This window comes from Microcaecilia unicolor, chromosome 5 (genome assembly GCF_901765095.1).
Source record: "Microcaecilia unicolor chromosome 5, aMicUni1.1, whole genome shotgun sequence".
In the NCBI taxonomy this organism is placed as follows: domain Eukaryota; kingdom Metazoa; phylum Chordata; class Amphibia; order Gymnophiona; family Siphonopidae; genus Microcaecilia; species Microcaecilia unicolor.
In genome coordinates, this window is record NC_044035.1 from 130,679,799 (window position 1) to 130,703,085 (window position 23,287).

A 23,287-nucleotide genomic window follows, 5' to 3' on the forward strand; every position below is an offset into this window, starting at 1 on the left:
GCTTTAACCTGGTTTACAGATTAGCAATATGAATACAAACATTAGTTAGAGGACTAATCTAAGAATTCTGGATAAAATTAATAAATGGAGGTGAAAATATTATGTTAATAAATTCAATTTCAGAGGGAACCAAAGCACTGAGGATATAGTGAACTAACATGTCTCTTAGTCTGCAGCTGAAGGAAGGTCAAATTCAAGAGCTATTATGCTGATTCTACTGAAAATCAAGGATAAGGAATGTATCTTTCAAAGAGTTAGAATTATTTGCCAGGTTTATTACATAGGGTCTAAGATTTTCATTTGTAATGATCTCAGTGAGGTGATAAAGAGAAGAGAAATGCACAGAGAAGAAGGAAGGATCTATCTATATATCAAGCTTGAATTACCTTCTATCTCTAGTAAGGATATTGGAGAAAATTTAATGAGAGAGGCTTTATGGACAGACATTAGAAGGAAGGAGAATAAGAAACAAACAGATGATATATGCTAAAAACCACCACCACTGCAGGAAAAAGCAAAAAAGAAAACTAGCTAAACAGATAAGATTGGAACTGTGGTTGTTTAAGGAACAAGTAATAATAGCAGAAAACGTTATCTAGACTTTAACCAGGCTACTTATTCAAGTTTGCGTGCTCTTTTTATTTTAAAATTCTAACTGTGTTTATCAATATCCTACAATTCCTCTTTTAAACCCTAATCTTTAAGTTACCAAGCTCATAATAAAATAATGGCCGGTAAGCCTCACTTCGAAGCATCACTTCGATTGGAAAAGTAATGGAAGCGATGCTGAAGGAAAGGATAGTGAATTTCCTGGAAGAAAATGAGTTGCAAGATCCGAGACAACATGGTTTTACCAAAGGGAAATCGTGCCAAACGAATCTTATTGAATTCTACTTAGATTTCAGCAAGGCTTTTGACACGGTTCCCCACAGGAGGCTCTTAAATAAACTGGATGGGCTGAAGATAGGACCCAAAGTGGTGAACTGGATTAGGAACTGGTTGACGGACAGGCGCCAGAGGGTGGTGGTAAATGGAGTTCGCTCGGAAGAGGGAAAGGTGAGTAGTGGAGTGCCTCAGGGATTGGTGCTGGGGCCGATTCTGTTCAATATATTTGTGAGTGACATTGCCGAAGGGTTAGAAGGTAAAGTTTGCCTATTTGTGGATGATACTAAGATTTGTAACACAGTGGACACCCCGGAGGGAGTGGAAAACATGAAAAAGGATCTGAAAAAGCTAGAAGAATGGTCTAAGGTTTGGCAATTAAAATTCAATGCAAAGAAATGCAAAGTGATGCACTTAGGGAGTAGAAATCCAAGAGAGGTGTATGTGTTAGGCGGTTAGAGTCTGCTAGGTATGGATGGAGAGAGGGATCTTGGGGTGATAGTATCTGAGGATCTGAAGGCGATGAAATAGTGTGACAAGGCGGTGGCCGTAGCTAGAAGGTTACTAGGCTATATAGAGAGAGGTGTGACCAGCAGAAGAAAAGAGGTGTTGATGCCCCTGTACAAGTCGTTGGTGAGGCCCCACCTGGAGTATTGTGTTCAGTTTTGGAGGCTGTATCTTGCTAAGGATGTAAAAAGAATTGAAGCGGTGCAAAGAAAAGCTACGAGGATGGTATGGGATTTGCGTTACAAGACTTATGAGGAGAGACTTGCGGACTTGAACATGTATACCCTGGAGGAAAGAAGAAACAGGGGTGATATTATACAGATGTTCAAATATTTGAAAGGTATTAATCCGCAAACAAACCTTTTCTGGAGATGGGAATGCGGTAGAACGAGAGGGCATGAAATGAGATTGAAGGGGGGCAGACTCAAGAAGAATGTCAGGAAGTATTTTTTCATGGAGAGGGTGGTGGGTGCTTGGAATGCCCTCCCGCGGGAGGTGGTGGAGATGGAAACGGTAATGGAATTCAAACATGCGTGGGATAAACATAAAGGAATCCTGTGCAGAAGGAAGGGATCCTCAGGAGCTTAGCCTAGAATGGGTGGCAGAGCTGGTGGTTGGGAGGCAGGGCTAGTGCTGGGCACACTTATACGGTCTGTGCTGGGGCTGGTGGTTGGGAGGCGGGACTAGTGCTGGGCAGACTTATACGGTCTGTGCCAGGGCTGGTGGTTGGGCGGCGGGGATAGTGCTGGGCAGACTTATACGGTCTGTGCCAGAGCTGGTGGTGAGAGGCAGGGATAGTGCTGGGCAGTCTTATTGGTCTGTGCCAGAGCTGGTGGTGGAAGGCGGGACTGGTAGTTGGGAGGCGAGGATAGTGCTGGGCAGACTTATAGGGTCTGTGCCAGAGCTGGTGGTTGGGAGGCGGGGTTGGTGGTTGGGAGGCGGGGATAGGGCTGGCCAGACTTATACGGTCTGTGCACTGAAGAGGACAGTACAAATAAAAAAGTAGCACATATGAATTTATCTTCCTGGGCAGACTGGATGGACCGTGCAGGTCTTTTTTTGCCGTCATCTACTACGTTTACTATGTTTATGTAATGTCACTTACCCACAGAAATGTCCTCTTCTCTCAGAACTTCTCAGAATGAAGGGCAACAAAAATGATAAAGGGGATGGGACAACTTCCCTATGAGGAAAGGCTGAAGCATCTAGGGCTCTTCAGCTTGGAGAAAAGACGGCTAAGGGGAGATATGATAGAGGTATATAAAATAATGGAGTGGAACGGGTAGACGTGAATTATTATTTCACTTTTTCCAAAAATACTAGGACTAGGGGGCATGCGATGAAGTTACAAAGTAGTAAATTGAAAACAAATCAGAGAAAGTTTTTTTTCACTCAACGTGTAATTAAACTCTGGAATTCGTTGCCAGAGAATGTGGTAAAGGCAGTTAGCTTAGCGGGGTTTTAAAAAGGTTTGGACGGCTTTCTAAAGGAAAAGTCCAAAGATCATTATTAAAATGATGGGGAAAATCAACTGCTTATTTCTGGGATAAGCAGCATAAAATATATTGAACTTTTTTGGGATCTTGCCAGGTATTTTTGACCTGGATTGGCCACTGTTGGAAACAGGATGCTGGGCTTGATGGACCTTTGGTCTGTCCCAGTGTGGCAATACTTATATATAACTTTATCTAAAAATTGTGGTAATGAAGTTAATCTATAAAGGAGGCAAATTTCAGGACATCCTTAAAGATAACTACTGCTATCAGCATGGAAGATGAGATTAAGGACTGTTTATTATTTATTTTATTAACTTACAGGAATTTATAACCAATCCCTCTCTAGCTGTTCTAGGTGACAAACAATAAAACATATGAAATTATTATTCAATCATAAACAACTAAGACAAATATATTAAAACCTTGCAAACCTGGCAGCCACCAGTCACTATAGAATGATCCAATTAGAATTCAGGTTCAAAGTATAATAGGCAAAAAGCCCACAATACATTTAGGGGCACTTTACTAACTCTCAATAAAATTTGCAGTTATCACAGCTTAACCATGGGGTAGGTGCAAATTTACCCCCACCCTGTTTATATTGCTGGGTGGCAATGCCGACATAGCCCTTTCAAAGTAAATAGCTATGTCAGCATTACCACACCAACAGCTTTGTAAATGGGGGGGGGGGGGGGGGTAGTGTGGTATCTATTGGGGATGTTCTCATTTCTTTTTTAGTGCACGTTGTGCATTAATATTCAGATTAATATGTGATACCTGTTCCAATTAACACAGAAGCATTTAGCACCCCCTATTCAGAAGGTGGTATGTGGTCCCACATTAACTCTGCATTAGGAAGTTCAAAGTTGAAGTCTTGCGAGGCTGCCATTGGAACATCTCGGCAGCCATTTTGAAGAAAATGCAGCAGTGAGAGAGTCAACGCTGGCAGCGGGCAGGAAAGACTAGAGATCTTTCCTGCCCTGAAGACTCTGCTAGACCACCAGGGCAGCTTCAGGTATGTGGTGGGAGGGCGCACTTCTGCTCAGGGGAGGGGACACAAGGAGTCAGATCGCAGACCACGAGGGCACCCTGCAGCTCGGGGGAGTGGGAAGGAGGTCTGGGATAGGTGGGTAGGAGGGAGGGAGGGAGGGAAGGGGAGGATAGGGTACTGTAAAAAAAAATCAAGGTAATATCTGTGTTGTTTGAAGGGACTGGTTAAAGGGACAGGAGGGGAGGATACTATAAAAGAAATCAAGGTAATATCTGTGTCATTTGAAGGGGCTGCTTAAAGGGACACCCTAGTATTATTATATTTGTGCAAAGATCTTTTTTCTCCTGGTAAAGGGCCACTAAACAGACATCTTGTTATGAGAATTAGGTGTTCAGTATTCAGAGTTTCTATCCATCTATTTATTTACTTATTTATGACATTTTATCCCACATTAAACATGAATTAGATTGAAACCTGGGAGCATTTAAATATTTTTTTCCTGTGCCTACATCAAAAGAAAGAAAAGTTGGCATTTGGGAACTTGCTCCTTTTGCTTTGTGGAATGCAGTGGTATATTATAAAAATGCACTTTCCTTTTTTATTATTATTATTACTATTTTACAGAGAAGGTATTGATTAATGAGGGAAGGGTTTCCTTCATGCAGAACTATCCAGAATCAGTCTAAATGTGCCAACATTGTCTAGTTCAGCACACTATTAGCAACCAAGTTCATAGAAAGTTAATTATGTTAGTGGAAAATAAATCTGTTGACTCAGACTGCTTGTTATGTAACTATGCAATCACTGTTTCATTATTGCTACCAAATATTACATATTAAGGGGATTTGTTTTAATTCATTTATCCAGTCCTTACAGTACATGCACATGGTTTTGCTTTTTAAACTCAAAGGTTTTCTATGATAGCATTGTGCATATTTGAATTAGTTTTTCTGTACATGTTTTGCTTGATTTGTCTTTATTTGAAATAAAAAAAATGTTTAAATCACATCTTGTCAACAAGGGGTGGGGTTAGGTGGGGCAGGGGTGGGGCACCTGAACTGGTCTGAACTGGGCCCCGCAATTGTTAAGACTGGTCCTGCAGCTGGCCTCACATTTCCAACACTCTCCATGCCTTCTATCACCTAGGCACCAATTCCACTTCCCTGCATTTGCCACTGAAACCAGGCTACCTCCAACTCTATCGCTTCTACCTAAATCTGGACCTGAGAGCGGCTCAACCATGTTATGACATCCCCAAAATAAGTCCAGAGGCTGACACCTGTTTTACTTCATGTTAACTGCAAAAATACTGCACCCTTTAACACAGCTCTGGTTTAGCAGTTAATGTGGCATACAGTGGGTGTTAAGTTCTTAATGCAATTTAATAAAAGGGCCTATATTAAAACAAGGCACAACATTTATTAGAGAAAGCATTAAATTATAATGAATGGGAAATTTTTATGAAGTTTCTCAGATATACATATCAATGGGGAAAAAATTAAGGGCTCCTTTTACTAAGACATGGTAGTGATTCCTGGCATGGCCAATGCGATGAAGCCCATTCAGTTACTATGGGCTTCATCACATTTGCCCTGCTGGAATCACTATTGTGGCTTAGTAAAAGGAGCTTCCTTAGAAACTAAAATCTGATGAATATAATGCCTTTATTATATTGAAATGGAAAACAGAGAAATCTTAACCTCCAATTTCTGAAACAAAGTATGAAAAGGTTATCAGATAAACTATAATATACTATCAAATCAATTGCTTTCAAATGGGAAAATCAACCCCTAAAGGTTCAACAAATGTGATGAGAGTTGATATACTGTAGATAACATAAAGACCTGCTTTCTATTCTTAAAAAGACAGAGATCTTTTTTTGGTGCTGCTTTACCCCCCTCCAAGGGGCTTGGAGTCTTCATTCCACTGGTTATTTATTAGTTTCTCAAGTTACCATCCTATTGTACCAGAAGCCATATTTGGGACTTGTCAATAGTTGCTCCTTTGTGACAGAAGAATGGTACCGATAAGTTTTAGGCTTAATTCAAATCTTCTTTTCAAAGTTGGGACACGTGGAGAGACATAATCGAAAGGGATGCTCAGGTTTTGCTGAGGACGTCCTCGCAAAACATCCCGATGGAGGGGCGGGGAAACCCGTATTATCGAAACAAGATGGACAACCATCTTTTGTTTCGATAATACAGTCGGGGATGCCCAAATCTTGAAATTTGGGTCATCCTTAGAGATGGTCGTCCCTAGACTTGGTCATTTCTGATTTTCGGCGATAATGGAAACCAAGGACGCACATCTCAGAAACGACCAAATGCAAGCCCTTTGGTCATGGAAGGAGCCAGCATTCGTAGTGCACTGGTCCCCCTCACATGCCAGGACACCAACTGGGCACCCTAGGGGGCACTGCAGTGGACTTCAGAAATTGCTCCCAGGTACATAGCTCCCTTATCATGTGTGCTGAGCCCCCCAACCCCCTCCCCCCAAAGCCTACTACCCACAACTATACACCACTACCATAGCCCTTACGGTTGAAGGGGGGCACCTACATGTGGGTACAGTGGGTTTGTGGTGGGCTCACATTTACCACCACAAGTGTAACAAGTAGGGGGGATGGGCCTGGGTCTGCCTGCCTGAAGTGAACTGCAGTACCCACTAAAACTGCTCCAGAGACCTGCATACTGCTGTCATGGACCTGAGTATGACATTTGAGGCTGGCATAGAGGGTGGCACAAAATATTTTAAAAGATATTTTTTTAGGGTGGGAGGGGGTTAGTGACCACTGGGGGAGCAAGGGGAGGTCATCCCTGATTCCCTCCGGTGGTCATCTGGTCAGTTCAGGCACCTTTTTGTGACTTGGTGATAAGAAAAACAGGACCAGGTAAAGTCATTCAAGTGCTCATCAGGGACACACTTTTTTTTTCCATTATGGGTCGAGGACGTCCATGTGCCCAAGTCCTGCCTTCGCTACACCTCCGACATGCCCCTGGGAACTTCGTTTGTCCCTGCAACGGAAAGCAGTTTGGGACGTCCAAAATCAGCTTTCGATTATACCGATTTGGATGACCCTGTGAGAAGGACGCCCATCTTCCGATTTGTGTCGAAAGATGGGCATCCTTCTGTTTCGAAAATGAGCCTGTTAGGTGCATATGTCCCCTGATATGGTGCTTCCATAACAGACCAGTTAATGAAAAGAAAATTGTAAAACTAATTGGAGGATGGATATGTGTGAAGTTGTTTTTTCTCCTAATGTTTAAAAATTAAGCTTCAACTCTAATATTGACAATTGAATTTCACCCTTGATGAGTCAGTGTCTGACTCAAAGGGATGATAGATTAGAGTGACTAAAATTATTATTGGATTTTAGATCACTTCAGTCAAAGTGTATGTCCTAACTTCTAAAGCATGAAGTTGCTCTTTTTTTCCTTATTAGGGAAGCTTTGCTGATTTGTATAACATATACTTACTTAAATAAGAGGATTTTTTAAATATTTAATTCTTTCTTGAAAAATATTTTTTTCTATTTATATTTACAGTTATTGATATCAATACTCCTGATTGGGAAGAGTTTTGAGGGATTGTTTTCAGAATTCAATGACTATGAACTTAAGCAGATATTAAGTCATTCAGAGATTTTTCATATTAATTTTGTGTAGTTTGGATTCTCTAGGTGGACCCAAGGGCCTGAAATGTTTGCATAAAGTTTAAACCGACTAATTAAAAACATCTTGGTTATAGCTTTCACAATTTACTCTTCAAATAACATAAATTGCTCTGCCATCACAGGTAATTTTTCCCAAAGACTTTATTTCATTTTGAGGTAGACTTTGCAATATCAGATTAAAGAGCCCTATCCACAGCAGCTGAACATATGTACCATCTAACTGATATTCAACCGGTATCAGGCTGTGTGGTGACTGCCCAATGCCGGCAATCAGAGCAGATATTCAATGCCGAGTCATTTCCAGTAACTGTCATTGAATATCCAGTTTCATTTATGACCTCGACAACAGGTTAAGTTGATACTCGGTGCTAACCAGTAAAGTGCTTAGGGCCCTATTTACTAAGCTGCATTATAGACGTGTTAGTGTTTTTAGAGTGTGTAAACCATGTACGCGCATTAACCGTGAATGCGCCTTCAATATCCCTATAGGCACCTACATGGTGCGTGCGCTAAATTGTAGGCACATTAAAAACGCTAATGTGCCTTAGCAAACAGGGCCCTTAGTGGTTAAACATAAGTACATAAGTACATAAGTAATGCCATACTGGGAAAAGACCAAGGGTCCATCGAGCCCAGCATCCTGTCCACGAGAGCGGCCAATCCAGGCCAAGGGCACCTGGCAAGCTTCCCAAACGTACAAACATTCTATACATGTTATTCCTGGAATTTTGGAGTTTTCCCAAGTCCGTTTAGATAGGCTCACTATTTATGTCACGTGAAATAGCTGGTTAGTACCTAGGCACTAACCATGAATATTCAGCAGAGATAACCAGTTATCTCTAAATGAATATCCGTGGTTAGGCGCTATAACGCTATCTAACTGGCCAGGAGCCATTCCTTGCTGTTTAAATAGTTTTGAATATCGGCCAGCATCAATATGTTCTTCTTCTTTCACTGCATATCTGCATTAGAAGACAGACAGTCTATACTAACTCATTTTCTACGTGGAAAAAGTAAGCTTTAAATGAGCCCAAGGTGAAACATCTCTCAGAATCTTCTAAGGTGTACAGGTGCATTTCCTTCTGGTTCTTTAGTAATCAGCATGTCTCATTCTCTCAAGTATAAGAGTCCTTCTAAGATTTCATTCAATAAGTTATATCATAGTAGTTGACATCTTCAGATTAACACCGAAACCTTTTTTAATCACTCTCTTTTCCATGGATGTGTGATCTGCAGCAATGCTGTTAAATTGCTCTGCATAAATTTCTCTCACTAAATCTTGCTGAATACCTTTATGTGATGATTTCACTGAATAACATAATGCAAAATCTAAGCAAGGCAACCACTACTATTAAATTATGCAAACAAAGAAAAGGGACATTGCTGCCTTATCTAAACTTTGCAAAAAATGGATCATATGTTTGGATTTAAGGGGCTGTTATGCCACCGCCCACCCAAAGGTGTGGGCCGAGTATCCTTGTGAGAGGAGTCTGAAGGTAGGATCAGTGTGGAATATGACCTGTAGGTGACCTCTACCTAAAAGCAGACATTATATAGGTTAGCTCAGCTCTTGCAGAAACTCTGGAGGTCAGCACCCTTACAAAACATAAGAACATTACACACTCTCCTCCTATGGACAACTTCTAGCATTGGAAAATTCAATATTTTAATCTGTGGTAAAGCTAATGGGCTTTACATGCTATGCTTAGAAGCAAAAGCCATCTCATGCTGCAGTCTTCACAAACAAATGGGCATGCCAATCTCATCTGTACCATGAGTGTGATTGGTGAAGAAACGCCCTGCTACTGTAGTAGCATGTCACACTTAGATGGTGAAACACATTTTCGCACTATTTTGTACAGATGTGAACAGAAAATAATTAATTTTATTTCCTTTCAATTGGCCTTTTCTATCATTTTGCTTATTTTGTTTTTCAGGTTATTTCATTCTGTTGTCCATTTTGCTCCCATTAAACCCAATAGGGTTTTTCTAATGCTTGACTCTAACTTTGGCATTTTTCATTCAAGTTTCATGAACTTGAATGAAAAATGCCACCACAGTTCTTTTCCCTAAATCAGTATAGGTGTCACCATGATGCATTAGATGACATTATCAATGAGAGAGCAAAGAAGAAACAGCAGCTTTCTAGTCTCTCTGAAGGGAAAGAGGAGATCAATATCCTTTCCACTGAGCTAGAATGTCTTACTGCTCTCTACTCGGATGAGGTTCGAGGAGGAAACCTTTAGTTGCAGAGCTCTGGAAGGCATGTCCATTGTCCCAGTGATAAGGAAGCTTGTCTGCTAGACTAAAAGCACTAAATATTGGCTCATATTTTAAAGTGGTTGTCAAGTCTCTCGAGACTTGTATAGCTGTTTCTTAAGAGTTATTTAGCTATAAGTCTCAATAGCTTGAAGTATAAACCCCTAGCACATCAACACACCTAAATCTCTTGTTCTTTTCTGAAGTTCCTTTATTGAATAACATAGATGATTACTCACAGTTAGATGTTCATAAGCACAAAGGAACCCTGTAGTTTCATAAACTGTATCAGTGAAGAGAAGGTAGAAGTTTAAGTGGGATCAGCTCATTGCAGAGATAAGAAAAGTAGTTCCACAGATAGAGGCAGCTCGGAGTTAGGTGTTTGGGAGTGCAGTACCCTCTTCTAGAAGGGTGTTTTCAGGATGAAAAGACTAGTGCTTTTCCAGAGCTACAACAGGATCATTGCTTTGTCCTGGAGCAAAATGGATACTGTCCCCTTCATGGACAGGGGGGGGGGCGGAGCTAGAAGCTCATACAGACTCAGAGAAGAAAGAGTAGAAAGGCCAATAGGGACAAAGCTTGCCCTCGCGTGGCAAGGGCGGCTCTAGGGGGCAGCCCCTGATTGGAGGAAAAGGTCTTACCTGGCTGACCTCTCAGGACAGAGGTAGCAAGAATGGCCAGGAAGTGCTGGCACGTAAACAAAGAAGCCAAGCTTGGCTGAGACAGAGGAGTGATCTAAGCAGCATCACAACCAGTAGTAATGGATCTTATTCAGACAAGCAAGTGGGTTGCGTTGTCTGTGAACTACATTACACACAATGCATTGCTCACACATATATCCTAGCAGTGAAGACATTAACACATTTCAGGGTCACATTATAACTAGTGCCAGGCTGTCAGGGGACAGAACAGTGGTAGATAAGGGTTTGTCTAAGTTCTAGGCAGGAATTTAAGAAAAATAAACCTTAAAATGCAAGAGAAAGTTCTACATCTTCAAGGTATGGCGAAGGAGAGCATTAAAGGTAGAAAGAAGCTTATATGATGAGGAGGGGGTAATGGTACATGATTGTCTATTGATATACTGAAAATCATGATTTTTGTTTTTGGCTACTATCTATTTTTTTGTAGAAAAGCATTTTATTGAAATGTTGTGAGTGTGGTCACCATAGGCTTGCAACATTTGCTACACTCTAGGGATGAGCGCAGGCCAAACATTTTTCAGTTTGCCTTTATTCTAAATTTTAGGGCATCTTTTTGGTTTATTTCACATATTCCTTTTAATAGCTTTTTTAAAACTCACATTAGAACTTTTTAATGCAATCAGATTGATTGTATTTGCATTAATTCATAGGTTAACATCATAAATCAATGTTGCCTACCAATGGAAGTAGTTACAAACATGAGTTAAACAAACAATGCACAATATTTGCATCTTAGAACATATTAATTTGGCAAAATCATGTATTATTTACAGTAATGCATGTTAGTTTAAGTCAATATATGTTATAAAATAATGAGATGCAAAGCAGCACATTATTATGTAAATCAAATAAAGCAGTTTGCACTGAACTTCTCAACCTGCATTATTCATGGAAAAATAATGCTATCTTTGAGCTGATGTTATTTTTCCTCCTAGGAGCATTGGGCTACTAATACAGGGCCTCAAACTCCATGGAAGCCTTTTTAAAGAGGCCAGTGAAGTAGCAATAGAAACACAGTCCTATCCCCCTTTCTTCCTCCCACCGGGAAAGACTTCAAATTCAAGCTCCTCACATGATCCCCCCCAAACCTTCTGTCTATGCCTTTTACCTCCCCCCAAAACCATCCACTCCCACCATAGCCCCTCCTCTGTGAAAAACCTTTACTTGGAAGTTTGACCTTTAGCAGTAGTACTATGCTAGGGGTTGACAAGTCTCCCAACCGTTGAGCTGCTAAGACTCTTCTAATTCTTCAACATAAACTATATATTTTTATTCTTTAGTCTTCATTACTTTCCACTTTATTTGTTTTCTATTTTTTTTTCTGAAGGAAAATGCCTCAGCAGTCATTGGTTCTGTGGTACAATACCAGTTACTCAATCCGTATATCACTTCCATATGACTAAAACTGATCATTGGCCAAAAACATACACCGACATCTGACAGGGATTCAAATGTAAATCAGATCAAAGTGGACTCTTATGGGCTCTCATTTTACCTCAGTCCCAGCTAAGGAAATTTGTTAAAGGCTTGCACAGCCTTGATCCATTCTCAGGTATGTTATTCTGCAATATATTGGCAGAAATCCTAAGTTGGACATGATCAATGCTGCAGTTTTCACAAACAAATGTGCATGCCAATCTCATCTGTACCATAAGTGTGATTGTTAAAGAAATGCTCTTTTACTGTGGTAGCATGTTTTACTTAGATGGTTAAACACACTTTTGTACAGATGTGAACAGAAAAAAAATGTTTCTTTCAACTGGCCTTTTCTATCATTTTCTTTTAAACACTAGAGTTTTACAGGAGGGAAGTTTCCCAGACAAACTAGGAGATATTGTGTTGAGCCAATTGCTTAAATTCAATTACAAGATGTTCATCAATATGCCAGTTACAGGCCTATAGCTAGTCTCCCATTTTTGGGTAAGTTGCTTGAGGCAGTGGTTGCCACTCGGTTCTGAAATTACTTGAACAATCATGACATTGTGAGAGAAACTCAGTTGGGTTTCCAATCACTATTTAGGACTAAAACAATATTGGCAGCTTTGATTTATGAACTATGTTAATATGCTTAATGTTAGATAAAGGCAGACAAGCAATTGTAATGCTGTTTGACTTGTCTGCAGTTTTTGGTCTCATTGATCATGATCTGATGCTGCATAAGTTAAATAGTTTAGGCATTTCTGGTATACTGCTGAAATGGCTCACATAATTTTTAACAAAGCAAAGATGTACAGTGAAATGGGGGACAGACCCTTCTCATAGATTGAATATGAAATGGGAGGTCCCACATAGATTTATAGTATCTCTTACAATTTTTAATATTTGAGTACATTTGGCAGTGAACTAGTAAAGATGAGTATATCATAATTCATATATGATATTCTTTAGTGATACTCTTCAGGATACCCTACCACTGAGTTATGATTTATTAGACTTGTTTTATGACTGTTGAAAGGCAGAAGATCACCGACTGTCTACAACTGAACTCTAAAAGGAAATACTAAAATTATTGTGGTAAGTAACCACAAGAAAGAAATTCCACAATTGGCTCCCAGTTTCAGTGGAATAAATATCCCACTGGTCCAATTATTAATAATATTGGGAGTGATTCTGTCCTGATCATGGAAGATCACTTTGATCAGGTGACATCTTCACCACTTATGGCAGATCACAATTTCCTTACTTGATGAATATATTGCACAAGTGGTACAGGTAATTATGTTATCACAACTTGACTACTTTGACATCATACATTTGGACATCTCCAGTAGGATACTGAGCAGACCACAGATCCTACAGAATGATACAGCCAGGCTGATCCTGGGAAAGCAAAGGTGGAAGCAAATTACAGTTTGTTTGTTTTTTTAATGAATTACACTGATTGCTGATTCAAGCACGAGTTATTGTTTAAAATATTATATTTAACTTTCAAAATTATTTATGGGTTAACCTATCCCTACATGTCATCAGAGGCTGAGTTATGTACCTCTGTTTGACAAACCAGATCCACTGGTACTGAATTAGTATTTACCAGGTCAGACCAGTGGTCCACCTAGCCCAATGTCCTGTTTCCAACAGTGGCCGGGCCGGGTTGCAAGTACCTGGCAGGGCCCAGGTTGTGGCAATATTCTATGCTGCAGATCCCAGAGCAGGCAGTTGCTTCCCCATGTCTCTCTCAATAGCAGACTATGAACATTTCCTCCAGGAATGTTTCCAAACCTCTTTTAAACCCATAAACACTAACCGCTGTTACCACATCCTCCTGCAAAGAGTTCCAGAGTTTAACTACTTGTTGAGTGAAAAAATATTTCCTCCTATTTGTTTTAAAATTATTTCCATGTAACTTCCTAGTCTTTGGACAGAAACAAAAAAAAGGCAAAGATCTGCCACAGAAATAGCAAATCAAAAGAAAAAAAGCAGATCAAAAAAGACAAAAAAATAGAACAGGAGGGTAACAGAAGAAGTGGTTTATTACAAGTTACCCGACGTGGCCACGTTTCGCCCTCAGGCTGCGTCAGGGGTAAAAAAACTACAAAATAAAAATACATAATGAGTAAAACATAAACTTCACCATTTATTGGTGAAGTTTATGTTTTACTCATTATGTATTTTTATTTTGTAGTTTTTTTACCCCTGACGCAGCCTGAGGGCGAAACGTGGCCTGGTGAAGTTTATGTTTTACTCATTATGTATTTTTATTTTGTAGTTTTTTTTACCCCTGACACAGCCTGTGTTGGATTATTTGTAGTAAATAATTAGCAGATTTTAGTACACACAGCTTCAGCTTTAGAAATGTTAATTTCTTTCTTCATCTCTCTCTCATTCACCCCTGAATAATTCACTGCTGAGTCACTTTAAAGTTGAAGTAACAAAACATCTGTTTACTCACAGTTTGTAGTTAGATTATAATCAGACAGGCTTATATATACATATTACTATACATTTGTATTATCAGCTCCTTCCATGTGCTTAGATGGTAATGGATGCTCACACCACCATAGATCCTCTCAGGTTAGGAGAGATCATGAGCTCCATGTGCTCCATGTGCTGCATCTGCTGCATCTAACCCCCAACAGGAAGTTGCATAGCTGTGTGACCTCTCTAAGTAATTCACATCAGAGGTCACAGAGTAATCACAGAGAAATAATAGGTGACAGGCAATGCATGTAAAATACAATTACATTCCAACAAACCCCTTCTCATGCATAACTGTCATGCAATTATTTATTCATACAAAGTCCAAGCTTTATACGCAGATTCACAAAATGTTCTCTGGGTAACGGTTTGGTCATGATGTCAGCTGTCATCTCACTGGTGTGACAATAGTGTAGACTGATGACCCCTTCTTTCGCCAACTCTCGCACGTTGTGGTATTTCGTTGCGATGTGCTTGGTGCGTGACTGAACCTTGTCATTCTGTGACAGTCGGATGCAGCTCTGATTATCTTCCATTATCTGGATTGGTCTCTGTTCAGCTATTCCAAAATCCAGCAAAAGTTTTTTCAATCCACATCAGTTCTCTGCACGCTTCCGATACAGCCACGTATTCAGCTTCTGTAGAAGACAAACTCACAATACTTTGTTTATGACTGGCCCATGAAATTTGTACATTTCCATACATAAACACATATCCACTTGTGGATTTATAATCAGAATGATCCCCTGCCCAATCTGAATCACAGTAACATATTAGTTTTGGATTACTATTGGCTGAAATCTTTAATTTACAATCAATGGTACCCTTTAAATACCTTACCATCCTTTTAACTGCAGTCCAATCTGATTTGGTAGGTGAGCTGACCCTTCTGCTCAAAATTCCTACTGCATTTGCTATATCAGCCCTGTATGTGGTAGCTAGATATAAAAGCTTACCTATGGCTGATCTATATTGGATGTTATCTGGTAAAGGTTCTCTTACTGTTTCATCCTTCAGAAAATCAGTGATCATGGGAGTGCTTACAACTTGGGCATCTTGCATACCTAAACCTTCAATAAGCTCATTTATTTTCTGCTTCTGGCTTAGAAGATAAGAACCATCATTTTGTTTCTCAATTTCTATACCAAGATAGTATGACACATTACCAAGTTCTTTTATCTCAACATTGAGATTTAAACACTTTACAATGTCCTTGTACTCTTGCTCACTTTTGCTTGCAATGAGCAGATCATCAACAAAAGCTAAAATGTATGCATATTGTCCATTTCTGCACCTAGTGTACAAGCATTTGTCTGCTTCACCTTGCTTAAATCCTAAATTGGTCAATATTTCATGCAATTTATCATTCCAACATTTTGCACTTTGCTTTAATCCATAAAGACCTTTGTTTAATTTACACACTAGCTGTCTTTGTTTTGTATTTATGAAACCTGTTGGTTGTTCCATGTACAAGTCTTCAGTTATATCTCCGTGAAGAAATGCTGTTTTCACATCAATGTGTTTGACTTGCATGCCTTTTGAGACTGCAATGCTCAGAAGTGTTCTGATTGTCGTGTGTTTCACTACAGGTGCAAACACTTCATCAAAATCTTCTCCATATTTTTGAAGATATCCCTTTGCCACTAATCTGGCTTTATACCTTTCCACTTTTCCTTGTGCATTCCTTTTTAACTTGAATACCCATTTGCATCCTATAGCTTTCTTGCCAGGAGGTAATTTTGTAAGAATCCAAGTATTATTTTTATCCAATGCATCAATTTCTTCTTGTGCAGCTTTATGCCATTCAGCAGCTTCTTCTGCTGGCATTTTCTCAATCTCATCCCATGTTAAGGGCTCTTGAGCTTCTGCTGACTTTGTTAGGTAAGACAGTCTTGGGGGTGGAACACCTTTGTTTTCCCTGGATGAGCGTCTGACTACAGGTTGGTCTGACCTTTCCGCATCCTCTAAATCTGAGAGTCCTTCTCCAATTGATTCCCCTTCTCCAACTGTACTGTCTTCTTCAATGATCCTTTCTGTGTCTGCTTCCTCTGCCTGTTCCTCGTTAGATACAGGTGAGTTGCTTTCAGACATCTGCCTTGGTATGGCATTTATATACACTGGCATGTCTATTATGGTTCTAGTTTCATATTCTGGATGATAAGGCTCATCTGGGATAATCCAGCCTTTATCAACCCTTTTGTTTTCATCAAAATATGTAACATGTCTTATGCCAACAATGCCAGTTTTCAGATTCAAAATTCTATATCCTTTGTGTCCTGGAGCATAGCCAACTAAAATGCCCCTTTCTGTTGTGGAATCCAGCTTATGCCTTCTTTGCTTTGGTACATGAGCATATGCTGTACTTCCAAATGTTCTTATGTGTGACAGGTTTGGCTTCCTACCATGCCATGTCTCATGTGGTGTGCGCTCAGCGCCTTTAGTTGGCATTCTGTTTTGTAGGTACACTGCTGTGAGAATGGCTTCCCCCCATAGTCTTTTAGGGAGATTGCTATCTGACAGCATACATCTGGTCATTTCCACAAGTGACCTAAATTTTTTCTCTGCAACAGAATTTTGTTCTGGTGTATAAGCTACTGTTGTGATATGTTGAATGCCTTCTTGTTCTATAAATGTGCGCATGCTGTGTGAAGTGAACTCACCACCATTGTCGGTCTGAAGAACCTTTGGTTTTCTTTCAAATTTATTGCTCACCATGGCTACGTATTTCTTCAGCATGTCTGTGACTTGACTTTTTTCTTTCAGCAAATAGGCCACACAATATCTAGAGAAATCATCCAAGAATATTAGCACAAATCTGTTATTTCCCAATGATGGGATATTAAACGGTCCACATAAGTCACTGTGTATTAAGTCCAGCACTTTATTACTCCTATTTCCTGTGTATGCAGGAAATGAGGGTCTCACACCTTTTTGAGTAACACAGTCTATGCATTTCTCCATATTACCAGCATCTGCACTTATCTGAATGCCGGTGGCTAGTTGCTTACTGTAAAGATCCTGGATCACCTTAGAATCACGATGTCCCAGGCGGCGATGCCAGATTTCCAGACTACATTTACCATCATTCTTCCTTACTTGCGCCATATGTGAGGCTTCACCTGAAATGTTCAGCTTATAAACATCATTATGCATAAAAGCTTCAGCATACACTTCATCATTTTTAGAGATTGTGCACTTACTGTTTTCAAAATGAATCACAAATCCCTTCTTATCTAATGTAGATACACTAAGCATATTGCAAACTGCTTGGGGAATATACAAGACATCACTTACAGGAATTTCTTTAACTTCATTAGACACTTTGCATTTTAAGAATCCAATACCTTTTGCTTGGATCTTAGCAGTCCCTGCGTTTGCAGTTTTAAGAATACCTTCCTCTGGACACATTTCCTGAAAGAAATCCTTACAATTGGTTAAATGGCATGTGCTCCCCGAATCCAAAATCCAAGTACTTTCATTTGAATTATTATTTACCATAGTCAAAGATTTTTCTGCCATTAGAAAGCCCTTGTGTTTATCTTTGTCCTTCATACATTTCCTGGTTTGAAAATTATTTAGTTCCATTGGCTTAGGTGAGCTAGAGGGAGTGTTTTGTGTTTCCTTACACCATTTAGATACATGTCCCTCCTTTCCACATGAGTAGCAAATCAGCTTGCCCTTGGGTGGAGTTTTCCCATAGCTCCGCCTTCCTCTGTTCTTTGCCAAGAAATTTGTTTCATTTCTCTCTGACTGACTTTGAGAACACATCTCCTCAGAATCATTTATTATGCATTCCTGCCTTAGTTTTGATGTTGCCTGTTCAAAAGATTGCCCTTCAATGGCCTCATTTACAGACCTAAAAACATCAAACTTCTTTGATAGTGAGGTAAAAAGAAATGCTCTTTTCAATGCATCACACATGGGAATTCCAGAAAGTTCTAGCTTTTGAAATGAAGACATAAGATGCATAATGTGATCATTACATTTACTTTTATCCCTTAATTTGGTTTCATTCAACTCTGCCAGCCAAATTGGTTGCTGCTTTGCATATGTAGTTGCATACATAGTTCTCAGTTTATATAAAATGTCCTTTGGTGTATCTTTTCCCTCCACTAATATGGCTTGTTTCTCTGAGAGAGCTTCCAAAAGCATGCACTTCACATAATAGTTTGCATTGTCCCATTCAGCCATATTTTCAGCTGTTCTGTCTTGATCTAAGCATATATTTAATCTTTTTGCTCGAAGGAGACATATGAATCTTAATTCCCACTGCCGATAATTAAACTCAGTTAATTTAGGCACCTTGAGAGAGTAGAACAATGGTGAATTTCTTCCCTCAGCCATTTTCTTAGCCTTCTGTCTGCTGTGTGGGGGGGAGAGAGAGACAGACTGAATCTTTCCTTTAAAACTTAAGAGAAAAATGTGGCCTTTTTTTTTCTGCCTGGTAATATTTCTCTTCTTTTTCAATTCCTGAGCCCTGGGCCCATAACCCTTTTGTTGGATTATTTGTAGTAAATAATTAGCAGATTTTAGTACACACAGCTTCAGCTTTAGAAATGTTAATTTCTTTCTTCATCTCTCTCTCATTCACCCCTGAATAATTCACTGCTGAGTCACTTTAAAGTTGAAGTAACAAAACATCTGTTTACTCACAGTTTGTAGTTAGATTATAATCAGACAGGCTTATATATACATATTACTATACATTTGTATTATCAGCTCCTTCCATGTGCTTAGATGGTAATGGATGCTCACACCACCATAGATCCTCTCAGGTTAGGAGAGATCATGAGCTCCATGTGCTCCATGTGCTGCATCTGCTGCATCTAACCCCCAACAGGAAGTTGCATAGCTGTGTGACCTCTCTAAGTAATTCACATCAGAGGTCACAGAGTAATCACAGAGAAATAATAGGTGACAGGCAATGCATGTAAAATACAATTACATTCCAACAGCCTGAGGGCGAAACGTGGCCATGTCGGGTAACTTGTAATAAACCACTTCTTCTGTTACCCTCCTGTTCTATTTTTTTGTCTTTTTTGATCTGCTTTTTTTTTTTTTTTGACTTCCTAGTCTTTGTACTTTTGGAATGAGTAAAAAATTGATTTACCTTTACTCATTCTACACCACTCAGGATTTTGTAGACATTCAATCATCTCTCTCCTTAGCCATCTCTTTTCCAAGCTGAAGAGCCCTAACCTCATATGAAAGGAGTTCTATCACCTTTATCATTTTGGTTACTCTTTTTTGAACCTTTTCTAATTCTGCTATATCTTTTTTGAGATATGATGACTATAACTGTATGCAATACTCAAGGTGAGGTTGCACCATGGAGCGATACAGAGGCAGTATAGTATTTTCAGTCTTATTCACCACCCCTTTCCTAATAATTCCTAGCATCATGTTTGCTTTTTTGACTGCCACCGAACACTGAGCAAAAGATTTAAGTGTATCTACAATGACACCTTGATCTTTTTCTTGAGTGCTGACTCCCAAGGTGGACCCCATTTTCAGGTAACTATGATTCAGATTATTATTTCCTATGTGCATCACCTTGCATTTGTCTATATTAAATTTCATCTGCCACTTGGATGCCCAGTCTTCCAATTTCCTAAGGTCTTCCTGCAATATTTCACAATCCGCACATGTTTTAACAACTTTGAATAGTTTTCTGTCATCTGCAAATTTAATCACCTCACTCATTGTTCCGATTTACATATTATTTATAAATATGTTAAATAGCACCAATCCCAGTACTGATTCCTGTGACACTTCACTGTTCACCCTCCTCCATTGAGAGAAATGACCATTTAACCCTACCCTGTGCTTTCTACCCAATAACCAATTCCTAATCCACACCAGAACCTTGCCTCCTATCCCACGGCTCTTCTATTTTCTCAAGAGTCTCTCACAACACCACTTTGTATCTGTTCACACCGGAGTCTGCGAATGCATCTCCAGCACTATGTAAGCCACATTGAGCCTGCAAATAGGTGGGAAAATGTGGGATACAAATGTAACAAATAATAATAATAATAATAATAAAGAATGAGAACTCAAATGATAAAGCCATGAATCATAGATTATATGCGTTTGAGATTTTCTTTACAAACTTGGCTATTCACCAGTACTTATGGTGAGAACATTTGATATAGACTATCACTGCAGTTATGATGTGATATAGTTTAATTCTTTATCGAGATTTACTGATTTGTATTATCATGTTTACTTAAAAAATGTATTCAATATGTAAATGTTGTTTTATTACCTTTCAGGGGTTGGAAACCTCAGTCCTGGAGAACTGCAACCCAGTCAAGTTTTCAGGATTTCAGCAATGAATATGCATGAGATCTATTTGCATGCACTGCCTCCATCGTATGCAAATAGAGATCATGCATATTCATTGCAAAAATCCTGAAAACTTGACTGGGTTGCAGCTCTTGAGGACCTAGTTGCCCACATATAGAGGGGCATAATCGACCAGAAACGCCTATCTCCATGGGCGTTAATCTCCGAGAACGGGTCCGTGAAGGGGCGGAGTGAACCGTATTTTTTAAAAAAAATAGACGCCCATGCTTTATTCGCCAAGGTGTGAGCTGGGCGTTTTTGCTTTTCACCGATAATGGAAAATGAAATCGCCCAGCTCAAAAACGAATAAATGCAAGGCATTTGTTCGTGGGAGGGGCCAGGATTCATAGTGCACTGGTCCCCCTCACATGCCAGGACACCAACCGGGCACCCTAGGGGGCACTTTTACAAAAACAAAAAAAAAGGTAAAAGAGCTCCCAGGTGCATAGCACCCTTCCCTTGGGTGTTGAGCCCCCCAAATCCCCCTCAAAACCCACTGCCCACAAGTCTACACCAGTACTATAGCCCTAAGCGGTGAAGGGGGGCACCTACATGTGGGTACAGGGGGTTTGGGGGGGGTTGGACGACTAGTAGCATTAAGCAGCACAATTGTAACAGGTAGGGGGGGGATGGGCCTGGGTCCACCTGCCTGACGTCCACTGCACCCCCTAACAACTGTTCCAGGGACCTGCATACTGCTGCTTGGGAGGAGGGTATGACATTTGAGGGTGAAAGTAAAAAGTTGTGAAACATCATTTGTTGTGGTGGGAGGGGGTTAGTGACCACTGGGGGAGTCAGGGGAGGTCATCCCCGACTCCCTCTGGGGGTCATCTGGTCATTTAGGGCACTTTTTGGGGCCTTATTCGTCAAAAAACAGGGTCCAGGAAAAGTGCCCTAAATTCTAGCTACAAACGCATCCATTATCGGCGAAGGGCGCCCATCTCTGTTCGGGTGATAACCACGCCCCAGTTCCGCCTTCACCACGCCTCCGACACTCCCCCGTCAACTTTGTCCGCATCCGCGACGGAGTGCAGTTGAAAGCGTCCAAAGTTCGGCTTTCGATTATGCCACTTTATTTGTTTTTGTGAGAAGAACGCCCATCTCCCGATTTAGGTCGGAACTTGGGCGTTATTCTCGTTCGATTATAAGCAGGATAGTCTATTCATTCTATTAATTTCTTTGTATCTTATATTTTATGTAATCTGCTTTGAATCATTATTGGTTAAGCAGCTATAAGTACTTAAAGTAAATTAAAATGTGACCCTTTGTCTGTTTTCAGAGAATGTTCCAGGACAAGGGGGATATCAATATTTGTCCTGTGATATGTATTACATGTATATGAGTAGTGGGGTTTTTTCTATTATATCGTATAGAGCTATAACTTGGAGTATTGATTGCAGTCATATGAACTTGGCTCTTCTATGAAAATAGAAAACCATTTACCTGAACTTTAAGCATTACTATAATATGGATATTTCAGAGAATATATAAATGAGGCAATGTAGAAATTTTGAAGTGTAGGCAGATATTTTTGTCTTCCTACCCTGACTTCATGGCTGAGCACGGTTGGTGCAGTTTTCTGGTCTTTTCATATAAAGAACTTATGTTGTTAGAGCAACTTTGCCTGAGATCAGACTGATATCATACCGGAACTCACAGGTTTTTCATAATTCATTCCACAAATGATTCAGCATCACCCATTTTGTTGCTATCTTTCCAACCATACAACTGTTCAAACTTTCAATAGGTTATTTTGCATTTTACCAGTCTTCCTGCATAGATGTTGTCCCTTGAAATTAGGTAAATTAAACACAGAGTCGCCAAGGGCAACCCATCCCAAAAAGTGAGATTCACCACCACAGTGAATGAGAATGAAGGCAAATGAGTGAGGTTTTCTAGTGGTGCATCTATGATATTAATTTGGAAAGATCTCCATGTTGGTTTGCTTGTAAATGTTGCTAAGGATCTAGGGCAGAGGTTCTTAACCTCTTTTTTTTCAGTTCGAACACAGTAGATAGATGATGCTTGCATATGTGACGCATTGTGTATGAGACCCTCACAGACCTTTGGTCTGACACAGTATAGTAGTTCTTATGAGCTAAATATAACCATGCTCTGCATCCACAAAATTTCAACCTCCCCCCCCCCCCCCCCCCCATCAACAGGTGCAGATCAGAACTAGGACATTTCTCCATGGAGGTCATCGTACAAAAATATTCTGATTCTCATGTCATCTAAGCAATAGCCAAGCTAAATAATTCCCCAATACAAAACAATGGGGTCCTTTGCAGTAAAACGTGGCCTGAGGTAGTGTGGGTGCATGTTTCGGGTGCATGTTGGGCCATCTTGTTACTGCAGCTGTGAATAATGCCTTTTTTTAATGGGCCAGGAAATGGGTGTGCGATAAAATTAAAACTAGTGCACGCCTACGTACAGCCTAAACCCTTACTGCCACCCATTGACCTAGCAGTAAGGGTACATGTGCTACTCATGCAGTAAACCATGCAGTACGCAC